The 18,898-nt window shown below is 44.6% G+C and overlaps 1 long non-coding RNA gene across 1 annotated transcript in view; it reads left to right on the forward strand.

Annotated features, from left to right (window-relative positions):
- Positions 1-18,898, forward strand: part of LOC122464558 — a 44,018-nt gene that overhangs the window by 14,309 nt on the left and 10,811 nt on the right. Inside the window, exons 2-3 of the long non-coding RNA XR_006288720.1 lie at positions 7,667-7,811; positions 17,443-17,560. This is a non-coding gene — a long non-coding RNA (uncharacterized LOC122464558). The remainder of the gene's footprint in view (positions 1-7,666; positions 7,812-17,442; positions 17,561-18,898) is intronic.

An 18,898-nucleotide genomic window follows, 5' to 3' on the forward strand; every position in this document is an offset into this window, starting at 1 on the left:
ACACAGCAGTGGGTGAAAACTGGCAGTAGTTCAGTAGCAGTGTGCCTATAACTTAAGTCAGTTGCTATAAATCCCAGGCAAGAATGTCTCCTTTAGAGCTATGGCAGATGTGAGACATAGTCTGTTTGGGGATAGGACGCTACTACAGCAATGTGGCCATAAAAGAAAGCGGACAAAGCAAGGATGCATCTGTTGCAGAACAAAGAACATCTGTCCTCAGACCTAGCAGCTCTTGGCATGATTTCACAAAGGGCCAGGTTGACCAATACAAGCCACCACTCCCTAAAACAAGCTGTATGTCTGTGGCTGTGCAAAATTGTGCTGTCAGTGATCCTGGGCTCCAGCAGTAATGAGACTTATATTCTTCTGTCTAATGGGAGGGTGTGGAATGGGATGGGTACCATCATGGTGCACAGCCCTTAGCAGTGCAACTGCTACTTGTCTTTCATGATCTTTCTTTGTATACAACATAAACTAACTGCTCTCCTCTTGTACACAGACATGAACAAAATGGGAAGTGGAGGACAGAGTGAAGAAACTTTGCTCCTATGTATTTACAATGAGTGACATTCCCACAGAATAGACCTCCCCCTGCCCCCACCCCACACTCCCCCGTCCTCCCTTTTTTAGCATCTTCTTTCATGTCTCTCTCACCAGGCTGTTAACTTTTAATTATTATGGTAATTTTTCTTTATTGAAACATTGTAAATCAAAGAGGTGCATCTGCCTTCAGAATGATTGTGTGTCCTATTTTGGACAAGAGAGCATTTCAAGTGTCTGTCTTTTCACATGTATCACTAGAATCAAATTGTATTAATCCAGCAAAGGTTGGGGAGCCTGGGATGAAACTGATTTTAAAAAAAAAAATCATTAATCACACTAGTTTAGAGTCACTCTCTCCAAAATTATGTTGAATCTCCATCTCCTCCACTGATGCATTAGCATTCAGAGTAGCTGAAGCTCTTGACCTTTGGCTCTACCCAGCTGTTTAACAAGTTGGTTTTCTTCCTATATCTTGAGAGAGAGAGAGGAAATATTTATGTAGGGCCAAACCCAGTAGTCTTTACTTTGATTTTACTCAGGTGATGGGAGTTTTGACTGAATAAAAATGAATAAGGACTTCAGGATATGGTCCACAGACTTTTACTAGATGTTTTAGTGAGCTCAAGCCCTGCTGATGCCATTTTATGTGGCTATAATTTTCTTAGAGATGGGCCTAAACTGCAGAATTCAGATCTGGATTCAGATTTTGAATAGTATAAAATTCAGAATTGTTCAGGAAAGGAGGTTTGAATCAGTCTATTGCCATCTTACCAAGAGCCATCTCAGTCCAGTTTCAAATTTCCAGTGGTGGAGGGATCCAAATCAGGTCTAATTCTGGATGACACAATGGGGTAGATCAATATTTGGAGAGCACCTTATTCATTTTTTTTTTTTTAAATAAGATATTCTTAGTTGCAACAATTTGTTATATACTGCCTAGTGACTTTTTAAATTCATTCTGTGGTGCCTAGCTTCTGCAGGAAGTGAGTCATCCGCTATACCATGCATGCATAGGTGTGTGGGCCCAGTCATTCCATTTAGTAGTCATAAGATATTTTCCTCTGTCCACTTCTCTTTGAGGAGTGACATCTCCAATCTGTAGGTTGCCAACCACCACCTTCCATCTCTCACAGCTGAAACAGAGTTGTAAAACTTCCTCTCTCCTTTGGATGTCAGTCTATTTGGCAATGCTTCCGATGTAGTTGGATCTCTTTCTTCCTCTTCCTGGTTTGCCTGAGATCTTGCCTGATTGGATGTGTGCTAGAATAGAGTCATTTTGCAATTTCGGAGCTATGTGTCTACAGAGAGATGTTGTTCTCTTTTTTGAGACCTAGGTGTGATGTTCTGTACCTCACGGGAATACCCTGAACCCCCATATTCATCCTTATAATATGATTGTGTGGTGTCCAATGCAAAGTTTATCATGTTGGGTGTCTTAACAATGCTTAGTACATCATGAGCTTTCTGGTTGTAGTAATGTTATAGGTTGTAATTTCATGTATATAGTTATGAGGCTGAAAATGTGTCCTCATGGCTTAAAACAAGCCCAAGCAAAAATTCTCCAAGAGCAGAGGGACAGTTCACACCTCATCAGAGCATGTATGGGGCAAACCCAGTCCAGCCTCCCAGGAGCAAAGGACACTGGCCTAGGCAGCAACAAAGGATCTGTTGGACTCTCGAGTGAGTCACCCCCCTTCCTTTGGTCAGTTTGGGACTATGATGAGGTAATGTTCACCTGACCCTGAAGGGGAGTGCAAAGTCAAGAGAGAATAAAGAACATGATAAAAGGATGTTTGCCATGCTCTTCCTCTCTCTTCCACCTCCATCTACAGACATCATCACCAAGCAACTGAAGCACTGATCAAAGGGAAGAGCCTGGCTGAAGGGCAACCAGCCAGCCTGTGGTGAGAAGCATCGAAGTTTATAAGGGCACGGAGAGTGTTAAGATCAGCTTAGAATGTGTTTTGCTTTTATTTCATTTGACCAAATCTGACTTGTGCTTTGACTTATAATCACTTAAAATCTGTTTGTAGTTAATATGTTTGTTTGTTCTACCTGAAGCAGTGCATTTGGTTTGAAGCATGTTGGAGACTCCCTTTTGGATAACAAGCCTGGTGCATACCAATTTCTTTGTTAAATTGATGAACTCATATAAGTTTGCAGCGTCCAGTTGGCATAACTGGACACTGCAAAGGACACTGCAAGACGGAGCTTCCTAGGCTTGTGTTTGGGACCAGAGATATTGGCTAGTGTCATTCAGTTGCACAATCCAAGGAGCAGCTTACATGCCAGAGGCTGTGTGTGAACAGTCCAGGAGTGGGGGTTCTCACAGCAGAGCAGGGTAAGGCTGGCTCCCAGAGTCAAGGATTGGAGTAGCAGATCACCGGTCTGAATAACACCAGGGGAACATCACACTAGGGTCTCAAGTAATTGTTCTTTTTTTAAATTTATCCTTGTCATCACCTCATTGATAAAGCCCCGCAAATCCGTGAATATCCATGGACTATTTTTGTGGATAGTGGATCGGATGTAGATACAACTGTGCAGGGCTCTACTCACCAGCGGCTCCTGGCCTGCAGCATCCGGATTGGGCAGCCCGAGGGGCTTAGTGTGCTTGGGGGTTGGTGCCAGCAGCCAGTGGCTGGGAGGCAGTTTAGAGTCAGGGCTGTCCAGCACCTGCTCACCACATCACTTTCTGTCCAGCATCCCCACCACTCAGCCTGCCAGCTCCTGGGCTGCAGGGTCTACCCCTGGCCAGAGGGATTGGAGTGGGAGGAGTCCCGCTGCTCCACCCCACTGTGATGCAACACACACTGCTGCTGCCGTGTGTTGTCGCTCATGAGCCCCCGGGAGCAGCACGCAATGTAATACCCTTTCCCCACAGCCCCCCTCCACACTGCCCCTTCCCCTTGAGACCCCGCCCCCCGCTGCCCTTTACCCCCAGGCCCCACCCTTGTGCTGCCTCTTCCCTGCAAGACCCTGCCTGCACTTGTTCCCTTCCCTGCCCCCCATCACTAACCCTTGTGAGATGGCTTGCTGATGCGAATACCGGTAAAAGACAGCTGTCGGATCACGGGTTGATATTGCTGGATGTGGCTCGGATACGGTTCCACATTTTTGTATCCATGCAGGGCTCTGCTCATTGTTTCTTAGTTTTGGCTATCTAGCTAATTGTTAACATTCTTCTGTAACACCAACACTCAGATGCTCTAAGTCAGCTCTGGGTAACCACAGGTATCATGTCAGCAGTCTAATGCAGATGTGTAGCTTTAACTTTTGGCAACACAGAAGACTTTGGAAGTTGTTGAAAGCGTATTTTGCAAGCTGTCTCCTTCTCTTGATTTTTTCATCACATATTCCATCTGATGTTGTTGGACTCCCAAAATAGGGGAAACTATTCACCAGTTTCACTACTTGACTTTCAAGATATAGGTGGTGCCCACCTGTGTTTACTTATTATCATACTTTTTGTCTTCCTAATGTTAATCATCATTCCATATTTCTTGCTGGCATTGTTCACCACACAAATATGTTCTTCCCTTGTCAAAGTGATGCAAAGTAGGTCGTTGGCATATCTTATGCTGTTCATGTATATGCCATTGATCTGTATACCCTAACTGGTGTCTTCTAAACTTGCCCTTATTATACCTTCTATCTCTATATTGAATAGTTGTAGAGATAGGTGTACAGCAAGGTTGCAGCCTTTCTTGATGCTGCAATACTCAACTAATTGTTCATTCAGACTGCTGGTTTCTGTCCCTATGATGGGGTATTCACCCCACACTGCCAAGGAAGGGGCTAAAAACAGCATAGGAAGGCTGTGCAGGGGGCAGCCAATCAGGGCCCAGCGGGCTCACTTAAAAGGGAGCTGCAGGGCAGAACAGGGTCAATTGCTCCAGGGAGCCCAAGGAGAGAGCACTATGTTTCTAGCAGGCTGCAGGGGGGTAGCACCTTGGACAGAGCAGTTGCTAGCAGGGACTGGGGGAGCAAGAGGGAGCTCCTGGCTGGCTGCTGGAGGCCCTGGGAAGAGGGCGAAGATGCTGGGGCTGTGGGGAAGTGGCCCAGGGAATTGAAGCCGTACTGGTGGAGAAGTTAAGGAGAGGCAGCAGGAGGCTGCTAGCTACAGGGTCCCTGGGTCGGGACCCAGACTAATGGGTGGGCCTGGGTCCCATCCTTCCCACTCACCGCTGGGGAAGTGGCTGGACTGTAGAACTGGGAGATACTCCCCCACCCCCAGAAGGGGGAAAACATGGATGGTGGTATGGCTGGCGGGTAGAGTCATGAAGAGGACACTGCAGGACTTGGACTGAGAACGGTCTGCAGGTGGAGACAATGACTGGAGAGGCACCACCAGGAGACAGCGCATGAGCTGAGAGTGCTAATCCCCAAGATGGCCAGCAGGAGGTGCCACAACACAGGATTTTTATTAATTATAGGTCTTGGAAGTCAATACTACATTCTTCAGGAATATATATCGTCTTGTCAGGTTGGATTTTTATTAAATGTCTTCTGAAAAATCCACAAAGCACATATAAATTTCCCTTTACATTTCTATTGCACATTTACATAATATCCTCTGAGCAAAAATTGCCTTCCTATTCCTAATCTTTGGTGGAAACCCAACTGACTTCTGCTCATTCTTGTCTAGAGATGTTGATGTATCCCTGTGCAGGTGATTTTCAACAAAACTTTGAATGTGTTGCTTATCAGGCTTCTGGTTTTAATGTTCTTCACATTCACTAGCATTATTAACCTTTGGTAAAGAAATGAAGATTGACTTCTTGAAGTTCTCCTTATGTCTATATCTGATTGAAAGTTTTAGCAGAAAATTTTTTGACTCTTCATTCAGGGATTGTAGCATTGCAACTATAATGCCATCCTGCCCAGCTGCTTTACCTTGTTTATCTTTTAGAACTCTTTCTAGTTCTGACACTGCAATATGCTATGCCTTTTTTTCTCCTTTTCTGATGACTATCTTTCAATTTTTCAGGATAATCAAAGTTCCTTCACATATTCCATCCATTTTTCCATGATGCTGTTGGTTTCACAGCATACTCTGCCAATTTTAGTTTTAATACAGCTCATTCCTTTCCTTGACTTCTTTCTTTGTCTCATTGTGGGTTTGTTTGTTTTTTTAACAGTGCAACGAACATCTTTGTGGTTGTGTCTTACTTTATATTCTTTGATTTCATTGCATCTTTTTTCTAGACATTTTTCTTTTGCCTTTTTGCATGCTTCTTGAATTTGTTTGTGTAACTTTCAATATTCCTCATTTCTATTTTTGCCTTCTCTTATTGCATTTATTATATTTACAATGTCATCAGTCATCCATGATTGCTTAACATCCTTTCTCTCCCAATACCGATGTGCTGTCGATATGTTCTGCTGTCTTAATTTTCCCCCCAATTTTCCTTGAAGTATCTTTACGGTTGCATTTGTAGGAGACATCAAGCTATTGCATGGAATGCATTTCAAAAGTCAACCGCTTTTGTTAATGTCTGAGTCCATCTACAGTAATCTGTAGGTTTCTTTGCCTTTTAGATTAGGTAATTTTTAAGGTTTAGTCTGTTTCACAGCAAGCTAATTATGATCACTATTGCAGTCTGCCGCTGGGAGCATTCTGGCATCTAAAACTGCATTACAAAACCTTTTTGATATTAAAATATAATCTATATGATTCCTTTATAGTGTGTCTTGGTTCATCTCCAGGGTTTTGCCATGTATATAAATGTCTCAGGTGATGCTGAAATCATGTATTTTTGGCAACTGGATCATTCCTGCTTGCACATTCAATCAGTCTGTGTGCTCTTTTATTCCTACATTCTAATCCATGATCTCCAACTATGTCAACCAATTGACCTTGTCTCGTCTTGGTGATGAAGTCACCCAGGAAAATATGCATACAACAAATGATACCTACACTGTACTAGGTTGGAGAACCTTAGATACACCATAACATCCTCCAAATCACGTTAACTGGCCCAACAGGGGAAGTGGTGCTCTGGTGTATGTACATTGACTAAATAAGGAGCCAGAGCACCATCCCTGATTGTCACAGTTTCTTTTGACTCCAGTGCCAGTGGCAAAGACTGAATTTCCATGCTCCTGATTAGAAATCTGCACTTGGGTCAACCTCCTGATCTACGTATGTGTCGTCATGCTCCGTAGCTGTGACACTCTGAGTATGTTTCCTAGACCTGAAGAAGAGCTCTCTGTGGCTTGAAAGCTTGTCTCTCTCCAATGGAACTTGGTCCAATAAAAGATTGGACCCACCTTGTCTTTCTAATGATGCTTCATAAGTAGGTGAAGAGGGGGTCATGCCCAGACAGGTAGAAGGCAGACAGGTTGGGGGATCTGGGGATAGAAGGCAATCTAGGCATAGAGAGGGAGCTTGAGAGGCCCCTACATATGTTTTACATTGAGGCAAGTGAAATTTAGGCCCACCTGCTAATTAAGTAATGGCAGCAGGGATTGGCCTCCTGTGAGATGAGCGGGTTAAGCTGCTTGAGGTCTTTCATCGCAAAGGATCCTCCAGCATTTTACAGATATGCATGTACACTGGGCCAATTGAAATGCAGCCACCCTGGGGGAGAGGAGCCGCAGACCGCACATATCAGCACAACAACGGCTATTGGGAGGAAAGATTTGTTCTATGAAGTTGTTGTGTTGAAGTTTTCATCTGAAAAGGCCAAACACCTACATTTCAGACAAGTAAAGGGCTGAGTTGATCTCATCAGGCTTAATTAAACCTATGACTCAGCCACCACACCTGGTTTAAAAAAAAAAAACCCCAACCCCATATAAAGGCATTGCTGATTTACCCTTTTAAAAACAGTTCCTTTCCCTGAGCTTTCATAACTTGAGCAAGGTGCTGAGGAGCAGTTTGCACTCCATGTTTCAGACTGCCACAGTTGTTGTTGTGTGGTTGGTTTGTTTGTTTTTAAACTGTATTAAGGCAAAGTTAAGTAATGTTTGTTAACGTTTTACTGTATTATATATTCAGGATCAGGCCTCTAATTTCTTCAAAACTAGATATCTTGGATATTTGAAATATGGGGGGGGGGGTTATTCACCATTTCAAGAAGATTAATCTCTTGCCAAATTTTATTGTCTCTTTTCACAGCAAGTTTCAACACTTGGCCAGTGTTCACAGACAAGTTATATAGCCACCCCCTGAAGACAGGAATTATAGTTGGAATGTTTACCAGTGTAATGGGGATTCTGGGGATCCTTGCTGCAAGAAGAGGTTCCAAAATTTTCTTGGTAAGGTAAGCCTTTCCGAGGCACGATGGAATGCAATGCGGCGAACCACCGGCCAGGCGGTCTGGGCAAAGGGCCTTCACGGGAGGTACAAGCTTGTGAGTGCACTCCTGAGCACATGGCCCCTTCCCCTTTTAAGGACCTGCTCCTCATGGCCTGTGACTAGAGGTGACTTGGCCGAGGTCTGGTTGGTCACACTCCACCTCGAACAGTGTCCATGCATTGGGTGTGTGAGCGCTGCCTAATTAGAGTCCCAGACACCTTGTCTACCTGGGAGCTCTTCTGATCTTCCAGCTGTTCAACCAGTCCATTCATCCCACAAGCATTCCAGGAGGGAGGGGGAGGGGGAAAGCCACTTCACAGGTATTCAAAGAGGGAGAGGAGACAAAAGGCGGGGGGAAGTGTAACAGACCTTTTGAGCATACAGGTTATACATAGCATAGTCATACAGAGCATACAGATCACTGCTGCTCCTACAATAGGTCAAATCAAAATTCTATATCCAGACATTCCTGAACTTTGAATCTGCAATGAGATCTAACCTTCATAGTTAGCCCTATATTGTCCCCCATCCTAAAGAAGAGATAGGACCTTTTTATAGTAAATGAAAAAGGATTGTTTGAGTTCACAGACAAAACCCAGTAATCCGTCATAGATTTTTTTAACTCCTAGATTAATTAAACACAGCCCATATGGCCTAATGTCATCACACAGGGGCTCCTTAAACCCAGGCCTGCACTAAACGGTAATGCAATTCCTATCTGTATAATGGGCCGAATGAAAAATTTGAATCCAAATTACACAACTGTACCCTGAATGTTTGCAAAGGTTCAGATCTAGATCTAAGCTTTGTCTCAGGCTCATCTTTGATTTCTTGACGTAACCCACACACCTCCTGGGTGTGGTGTTCTGTCCCATCTAGTGGCACCGAGACCATTTAAAGAGAGAGAGAAAATGAGTCTGCTCTACAGCACTAAGCTCCAGAGATCCCCAGTTCAATCCGGCCCACTGAGGACTGGGGTCTGTCGGCATTACGCTGATACTGGAGTTATGGTGAGCCATTTAGGTTTTCTGAGGTGAATTTAAAAATAAGTACTTGAAAACATTAAATAAATTTAAAAAATCTCTAATTTGAGCACTCTGTCTCTTGCCCAGACCTGTATATTCTTCATGACATCTGATTTCTGATGTAGGACAATCAAAATCACATTTATCTATTCACAGTTCATCCCCCAAGTATTTTACTGTCATTTTCCTGATGGATTGATCAGAAATTTTGAAAATAGAGTTTTTTTTAACCAGTTAAGCTCCAGAAGGGATCATCTGGATTATGCTGAGAAATCATTAACTGTGTAATATGTATATACATGAGTTTTTAGAAACTGCCAGCAGCAGTCTGCTTACCCAAAGCTCCCTGTGGCAAAGGATAGAGCAAACTTACTGTGGTATTTGCTAACACCAGGTTAGATAAATGCTTGTCAGTCGCCTTACAAGCCCTGTTCAGGATTTCTGAGTGATCTATAAATACTTGCTCCAGTACAAAGGAGCTCATCTTGAGAGCTCCTGTTTTGAGCAGCAGTTTGCTGTCTTTTTCATCTCCTTTTGAAAGGACCCAATCAAGGTTAATGGAACCTTAATATGACCTCCCTTTTAATATAGTACCTCTTTGCCATGTGAGTATTCCCCTAACAAATGCTTTTAAAAAGGGAATCACAGCTGAGGACTCAAGCCGAATAAAGTGCTTTGTCAATCTGTATGGGACTGAATTTGATGACTAGCTGGACTTAATAATACCACGCGTTGGAAATTTACTAGCAAAAATAACAATCCTCTAACTGGTGTATATCCTATTATCTGTATGTTTGTCTTTTGGACCCTGATCATGCAGTGGGATCTGCCTGCATGGGCCTGAATGCTCATTGAATGGCCTTAGCCCTCTGTGCCCTTGCTGCTTCCAATCCAGCAAAGCACTTAAACATAGGAGAAGTCCCACTGAAGCATGTATTTAAGTGATTTGCTGGACTGTGCCCTTACACTGTGAGCGCGTCAGGAAAGGGAGCGGTCTTTTTTTGAATGTCTGCAATGCAAGTAGTATGCTTTTGGGTGCTCTAATCATGCTAACTGATAATCTTAATGGACTAAATGCCGGGCTTTCCTTGCTGCTCAAAACTAAAACAAGTTGTGTGTGAAGCTGGTCTAGCTTTTATTATGCACCACTCATAAAAAAGCACCCTAAGATATTTGTTAGTGCTTATGTAAGGTTTACCTATACAGCAAGTGTAACATATATGTAGAAATAGACACAAAAAGAAAAAAATAGATTGGACGTTGGTTGGTTGTGTGATGCTGCTAGACCACGTGTGTGCTCTTGCCAGGGCTGTGGGTGTCAGCTGAGCCCTGATAAACTCCTAGCTGGAAACCCAGACCAGCTCACCTGTATGTTAATATTGATCAAGACAGGTGTTAGACTTGTAAAGATGTGTTTAGCTTCTATAAAACACATGTAAGTTGCTGCATGCATTAATCTTGCTTGTAACGGCTTGTAAGTTAATATGTAAGTTTTGCTTTATAACTGTAAACATGTTTGTTCTGAACTGAAGCAGGAGAAGGGTTCCCCTGTCCATCAAGGAGGACTATCAAAACTAAGTGGGCAACTGTGAAACATCACATTACAAAGACTGGGCTAATGGCCCTCTCACACCTATAAAGGTGCTATGTGCAAGGAAGCTTGTCCTATCAGCTTGAATTCTGGAAGAAGAAAATAAGATAGCTGACATGAAAATTCTTCATCTCTTTGCTCTTTGGTCTCTCACAGGGCTGGAGCTACGAAACAAAAGCAGAGATCCGCAGGTCAACCTGGGTTAGCCCTAAAAGACATTAGTTGCTGATCGATTACCACATCTGACACCTTTTGGAACCACAGACTGTCATTCATAGGTGTATATATGTTGCCTGCTTTAACCTGTAAATAACTCTTTTTCATTTCTTTTTCCTAGTTAATAATAAGTAAGTTTACTATAGGATTGGCTATGTGTGGTGTGAGAGCTGAGGTACAAATTGACCTGGGGTAGGTGAGTGGTCCCTAAGGACTGGGAGCAACCTGAATAGTTAGTGATAAATGGTCACTTACACCAAAGATCACAAAGTCCAGCTTGCCTGGGTGGCAAGATAAACTGGAGTGTGCAGGGGGACTGGCGAAATCTAATTACAGAACACACCACCAGCTTGGGGTCTCTGCTTTTCGACAGTCTGCCCTGAGGCTGGCACTCACAGTTATGAACACTGCAGACAGTGTGATAGCATGTATATTTAAATCTTTGATGCATAGTAGGGAGCAGACCAGTGGCAACTTTAGTGAGGTTTCATCTCATGTGTTCAATTGCACCCACAGAAATCATGAAACCAATGGTGCAAAGCCAGGAAAGCATATGCTTCTCCTGGTCTGGGGAGAAGGGGAGGCCTTAGGGAGTGGCAGTGGACTGGACAGAAAGCTCGCTCCACACTTACCCTGCAACTATGGTGCCTGGGCCTAGCTTCCTACTTTGGGCACTGTGACCTAGAGCATGGAGTCATAGAGCCGCTCAGGTTTGGCCCGGATGTTCTCCCAGTGACCCTATGCATCAGGTCACGATGCCACTCACTCAAATTTGTCCTTGCCACTGCTCTGCCATGATGAAGGAGCAGCCAGGCCAAACCTGAGTGGTGCTGTGACCCTATGTGCCAGATTGCAATGTCCAGAGTGGGGAACCGGGCCAAGCCCCGTGGGACAGATGCCACCGCTGCAAGATCAGTGCAAGGTGGGCTCGCTCTCAAAATCCCACTCCCAGGGTCTCCCTTCTGCATTGGGTGGGGTTTAGGTTTGTGGTGCTGAGGTGGATGGTTTTGCTGCAGGTGGTCAGTGTCCCCTCAGAAGTTCAGTATAATGCACCCATTAAATGTGGAGACTACTTCCACCCTGGGAGCAGATCTTCAACTTTATATCCCTTTTATATTATTCTTAATTTCAATATATATTACACATAAAAAAATATTAAAAGAGAGAATTAAAGTTGCAAAGTCAAGCACTCCTAACTTAGGAATGCCAGAATTAAGGCTACCTGTGCAACCTCATGTCGCCCCTCTTGTGCGTATACATTATGATATAGTCTTTAATTATATGATCACATGCTATTTTTTCCCACAGGACCCCTGCCTCAGTCAGTGCCCAGCAGGGACCAGCTGTATATTTAACATGTAATGGAAAACAAGACCTTTTGATTTTATCTTTTTGCTTTTTAAAAATCTATTAATTTTATGCCATTGATTTTTACAGGAGTATTGACCTTTGTTACATCTTGTGACTGGGGTCGGGCAATAAAGTCAAGTCTTACCAGCACTCCCATTTGTCACACCCATGTTACAAATTTTGCTTTGTTGCAACTGTTCTGCTATATGTGGACTACTCTGGTCATAGTACAGCACTCAGCTGGAGGATGTTGCAAGGACAGAGTTATAAGCAGCAACAAATTATCATGAGACTGTCACTCGTAGAAAGTTTGAATTGATAGTAGCTTGGGTTGTGACTAAACCTGACTTCATGCACTACCTTTTTAGGTCCTTCCATCCTTGTTGTAGAGATAAAAGGCCTGATTCATCATAGGGTTACTATAGTTTTATACCAGTGTAATTCCACGAGTATCACTGAAGTTAACTTACTCCATTTTCACATGGTGTAATGGTGAATCAACCCCAAAGCATGCCAGGCAGCTGCAAAACAAACAGTGTGCTTTTAAAACCTACCTGTGTATCAGTTTTCCGTGGCAATTTGGTATGTTTTGTAATGGAATGATAGTTTTGTAATGGAACTGAAGTGTTAATTAGAGTCCAGGGTAGACGAGTTAATGGATCCTTGTAATCAGAATGAGAAAAGTGAATACCGGCTAAGGGCCCAATCCTGTGATGCTAAACTCACATTAGCTTCAATGGAAGTTGAGGATGCAGAGCACCTCACAAGATTGAGCCCTTTGTTATTTATACCATGATAAAAGATCTCCTCAATAATAGCAAATAGAAGGTACTATTTTGACAATATTGGATAGGCCTGAACCTGCTCCCATCATAAAACTCCTATTGACTTCAAGGGAGAAGGATCAAGCCATTTGGATTAGCTTCCATCTCCCAATTAGAATATTTGTACTGTTTTTGCTACTTTAACATTTTTCTCTCTGGTAATTCCTAATAAGCTGGGCCTCTGAACAAAATATTAGAAAAGATCCACAAATAAAGAATTTGACTGTAAAATGCTTGTTTCCCACCAACAGTGCTAGGTTCCTACAAATCACACAATGTGTCACTCATTACCTCTTCTTATATTACCTCTCCGACCAATACATACATGCGTAACTGGGCCCCCACAAGAAAAAAAGAGCTGAGTCATGAAATTCAGGAACAGGCTGTTCTAGGTCCTGATTCAGTCTGGGGCTTCAATATGACCTTGATTTCTCCAGCAAACTTTTTGTTACCTATCTTATGTATCTATCTTAGTCACATACAGAAAACTTAGTTAAAGAAGAGAGATGGTTGAAAGTATGCTTCAGTTGAGTTCAAGTGATGCTCCCAAACAATCCGTTTGTTTTAAAAAATGCATAGCTTCAAAAGAACCCCAAATTAGAAAAAAAAAGTCTAGAAATTAACAATTCAAGAATCCAGCCAGTTCCCCAATACCATATAAATTGATGTGAGTATGCACTGCAAGCCTTGGGAGGTGACTACCAAAGCAGAATGTTGGAAGAAAAGAATTAAAACCTAGGGATTTGATTTGTCCCTGCCCTGCAATTTGTATATTCATTTGCATTTGTGTACAGTTAGTCAAAAATAGGTGTAAAATGCTACCAGGTCAACAAGGTAGCTGTGAGGAAAGGAAGGATTCTTCAAATGCATGGAGCATAAAATGGTAGAAGGGAGCCATTTCTCGAGTGAGTCATGGAACATTTTCTTTTCAGAATCTTGTTTCCATTTCAGATATTGACTGAATGGAGACAGAATCTACCTTTCTTCGTAGGAGCTACAAACAACCTGGAAAAAAAGACCTGAATGATGCTCTGAAGGTGGTACTGGGATAATGGCTTCTATGCCTGGATACTTTTATTTTGTAATATAAATTCACTGGCATAGAAGACAGAATGAAAAGGAGAGTGGAAATCTCTTGGAATTCAACTTTTTGTCCTACTTTTAGAATGCTTCTGTGTGAGATGAAGTTGGTCCAAAAGGAGAAAGGAACATGTTCAATTTCTCTTTAGGTTAAGGATTCCTGAACCAGCAAATTTACATTATCTGTTGTTGTCTGAGTTGTAGGGGGATCTGTGCTGACCTCTGTCCTGTAAAGTTGAAAAAATGTTTCTGCGTACCAGAAGACCAAAGTGACTGGAATGATTGCCTGTTAGAACAAGAGTTTTTTTTCTACTTTCAGTACAAAGTGTCTTCCACACCTACCCTGAGAAAGCAGGTTGGTTGATGAGGTTGGACGAATCTGTGAGTGCTTTCTTTAAAGAATTCTTTGGATAACATAGGTCTTCTTCCAATGCCTATCAATTCAATGGATGGACACATCCCTGATTTCAACAGGCATTGGATCAGGCCCTTAGTCACAACTGAAAAGTCATGATGGATGTTACCATGATAAAGTAGCAATGTCAGAACCTTACGTTCATTTCTTCTTCTTTTCATTATTATTCTTACATCCTTCTTATACTAATGTTGGCTCACAGGATGGAAACTAGTCTGCTCCATCACTCTCTGTTGTTAGCGGGTGCTGCCATCTGCTCTATGGTGTTGAGCTTGACTGACTGTTCCGCACCCCATGGTAAGCGTTCTTCTTCAAGTTTCTCTTGGTGTCCTTGTTTCCTCGCATCAGCTGGTTTCCACTTGATAGCTACATGTGGGAGTCTGTGTGTTGGCATCTCAAATACTGTGACTAGGGTTCTGGGGAGCCACACTGAAGTTACTCAGTTAGGGTAAACCCCAAAGAATGGGGCAGACAATCCCCAAAACTGGTGGAGATTCCAATACTTAGATTTACCAAGCCAGCACAAAACAGCTTCTATAATACCTTACTGGATACCCATAAGCCAACAACACAGTTCCCTTAAAGCAATCCAGCCTCAGGCCTCCACCCAGACACCCAAGTAAAATATGATGAGGATTACTGAAAATCTTATTCATCATATAAGAAAGTTCTACCATCCCAAAGGATCACACACATTACCTCCCAGGTTAATGAATCTGATCCAAATACATGCTTACAGTCGATTCTTATTAACTAAACTAAAATTTATTTAAAAAGAAAAGAGTGAGTATTGGTTAAAAGATCAGTATATGTACAGACAAGAGTACAGTTCTGAGATCAGATTCATAGTAGAGATGGTGAGCTTTGTAGTTGCAAAGAGTTCTTTCAGAAATAGTCCATAGGTTATAGTCCAATGTTCATATTCAGGGTGATCCAGATGGGACTAGAGATGTCAGTCTTATGACTTAAACTTCCCCTGCATGAAGCATCAAGCAGATCTGAGATAAAAAGGATCAGGACCACGGTCTTTTTTTATACAGTTCTAGGCCTTCTCTTGACAGCTCGGAGTCCTTAGGCGAACAATAGGCAATCATGGAGACTTTGAAGTAGACCTATTTCCTAAGCATCACCAGTAATTAACTACATGGATAACAATAAGGTAATGTTTATCCATTAAGAAGTTTATCACAAACTTTAAAGACGCATATAGACAATGACATTATTTCACCCAAGCTTCATTTAAATGTTAACATTCCCTTTTGATCTCTGAATCAATAGCTATAGTAATATTCCAAAGTTTTAGCCTATCTAACATGGAAGGGCCCTAATTACCATTTGCATACTTTTCCAATATGTCTCTAAAGGTTGAAATTGGGTCATTTATCCTGCAGGATGCTTAACTCTTTCTGGCCATGCGTCACAAGTACGTGCCCCAAATATGACTAATACTTACTTCTAATTCTAGTAGGAATGAGCTGCTGATTGGTAATTACTCCGATCTCTTCATGGGTGATAAATTTTCACTATCCAATGCCTAGAATCTTTCCTAGGAACTTATTTTCAAGGCATCTAGTTTTCTATGTAACATTTTAATACACCTCCAATTTTCGCAGCCACAGAATGGATGCTCCATAAACACTACAGAACAGAGATTACGTTTTGAGTTGAAAATTCTCAGTTGTGTTTGGGTACTGTGTATCTTTGATTTCCATATGTTGAGTTTAGTGAATTCTGTGGATGCCTTTCCTATCCTTGAAGTCATTTTTTTTTCTTGATATCTCCGGTGGCTAGTATGGTGCTGCACAAGTAAATACACTGTTCTTCTTCCTTGATGTTTTTGCCTCCTGATATGATGTTACTGCTTGATGTCTGGGATTCAAGGAAGTTTGTTTTGACATAACTGATTCTGAGCCCTGCTTGGCCTGCTGTTTTTGCTAAAGTGTCTGTCTGTCTTTGGCTATGTCTAGGCTTACGACAGTGTGTAGCATACAGACACTACATGTGTGGCTACACCCTGCTGCATAGGCGTGCGCAGCACATTTCATAGGGTGTGCACCCAGGGAGCCCTGCCCCCATCCACTTCCTGCCCCCTGACTGCCCCCCTCAGAACTCCCAACCCGCCCTGCTCCTTGTCCCCTGGCTCCTGAGGACCCACCCCCCTAACTGCCTCCCTAGGACCCTACCCCCTACCTGTCCCCTGACTGCCCCGACCCTTATCCACACCTCCGCCCCCAGACAGACACCTATCCGACCACCCCCTCCAGAGACCCCCTCTGCCCCCTAATCATCCCCCGGGACTCCACCAACTATCCAACCCCCCTGTCCCGACCCCTAGCCACACCCCTGCCCCCTGACAGGCCCCCTGGGACTTCCACGCCCTATCCAATGCCCCTGTTCCCCGTCCCCTGACTGCCCCCGAGACCCTCTGGCCCACATCCAACCCCCTTTACCACACCGCTGCTCAGAACAGAGTCCCCACCAAATCCCACCCTGTCAGGGTTCCCTCCCCACTCTGAACTCTAAGGTACAGACATGGGGACCTGCATGAAAGACCCCCTAAGCTTATCCTTATCCTTAGGTTAAAACTCCCCAGGCACAAATTCTCCCGTGTACCTTGGGTTTAAGTAACACTGCCACCATGAAGTGATTTTAACAAAGAACCAGGGAAAATCCCCCCAATGCCTTACACCCCCTTTCTTAGGGAGGCTTGAGAATAATATCCTAACCAATTGGTTACAAAATGATCAAAGACCCAAGCCCCTGGGTCTTGGAACAATGGAAAAATCAGTCAGGTTCTTTAAAAGAAGAATTTTATTTAAAGAAAAGGTAAAAGAATCACCTCTGTAAAATCAGGATGGTAAATACTTTACAGGGTAATCAGATTCAAAACACAGAGGATTCCCCTCTAGGCAAAACTTTAAAGTTACAAAAAACTGGGATAAACCTCCCGCTAGCAAAGGGAAAATTCACAAGTTGAAAACAAAAGGTAATCTAATGTGCCTTGCCTTACTTACTCTTTTTGTAATATCAGAGACTTGTATAGGATGGTTTATAGGAGGAGTTTTTTTGACCTGATGCTTCTCTGTTTTCCCCAGGGAACACACCACAAAGCCTTCTTCCCACCCCCCCCAAGATTGGAAAATATCTTCTTTCCCTATTGGTCCCTTTGGTCAGGTGCCAACCAGGTTATTTGAGCTTCTTAACCCCTTACAGGTAAGGAGGAATTCTAGGCTACCCTTAGCTATATGGTTATGACACACCCCTTGGACATCCCCTTGACCAATGATGTGATGGCACTTACGGGGCGGGTGCAAAGAGCGCCAACCAAGCTGGAGCGCAGCGGTGGAAGGGTGCTATGACTGACGTAAGTCAACAAAGGTCATGTGTAGTGCTGGGGAGGCGGCGATTGGCTGGGCGGGCGGGCGGGAGGCCAAGGGGGGTCATGGTAGCAGCGTGGGGTTCGCTGTGTGACACAATGACGACAACTTTGTGCAGCTACTGGGGAAGTTTGTACAGGCAACAAATACACCCTGTGCGGGCGGCGGGGGGACCCTGTCACCGGGGGTGGCAGGTTTGTAGAAATTTTGGTGGTGCCCAGAACCCGCCCCCGCCCAAACTCCGCCCCCGCACCTGCCCAAGGCTCTGGGAGAGAGTTTGGGTGGGGGAGGTTTGGAGTGCAGGCCCTAGGCAGGGGATTGGGGTGCAGGCTTTGGGAGGGGGTGCGGAGGGAGGGGGTGCAGGCTCTGGGAGGGAGTTTGGGGATGGGAGGGGGTGCAGAGGTGAGGGGTGTGGGGTGAGGGCTGTGGCTGCAGATGAGGCGTTTGGGTGTGGGAGGGGCTCACGGCGAGAGTAGGAGTGTGAGGGCTCTGTCTGGGGCTGGGGGGGGTTGGGGTGTTGGAGGGGCTCACGGTTAGGGTTGAGGGTGCGGTGGGGGGGTGAAAGCTCTGGCTGGGCATGTGGGATCTGGATGGGGCAGGGCTAGGGATGAGTTTGGGGTGCAGGCAGGCTGCTCCAGGACAGGGGCCTGAGAGGAGGACTTCTCGCACAGCCCTTTCCCTGCCCGCAGCAGCGAGTTCTGGGGGAGGACCCCCCCAGCAGCACACTCGCCCCCACCACTGTCACTGCACGTGGTCCAAGGGCCCCTCTCAGGTCCAGGAATCTCCCTCGCCTCCCCCGCGGTGGGTGCCGGGGGGTGCTGCATGCACCTCCTCCCCTGCTGTTGCCCCTGACTGTAGCCTCACTGGGGGTGAGGGATGGGGCTGCCTCCTTGCCCAGCATGGGGCAGGAGTGGTGACTGCAGGTGGGGGGGCCCCCTGTGCTGGTGGAGGGTCCTGCCGGAAAAGGGAAGGGTCTGAGGTGTAAGGGCAGGCTCAGTCAGTCTGCCCTGGCAGTGGAGATGGGGGGTGCTCAGACCCTGCAGCAGCAGTTGCTGCAGGGCAGAGGCAGGGGCAGGGACGCTCTGCGCCAGGGCCCGGAGAGGTGTGTGGGGGCAGCAAGAGGGGGCTGGGGGAGGCATGGGGGGGACACCGGGCCCCAAATATTGGTGGAGCT

The sequence above is a fragment of the Chelonia mydas genome, chromosome 2 (genome assembly GCF_015237465.2).
Source record: "Chelonia mydas isolate rCheMyd1 chromosome 2, rCheMyd1.pri.v2, whole genome shotgun sequence".
In the NCBI taxonomy this organism is placed as follows: domain Eukaryota; kingdom Metazoa; phylum Chordata; order Testudines; family Cheloniidae; genus Chelonia; species Chelonia mydas.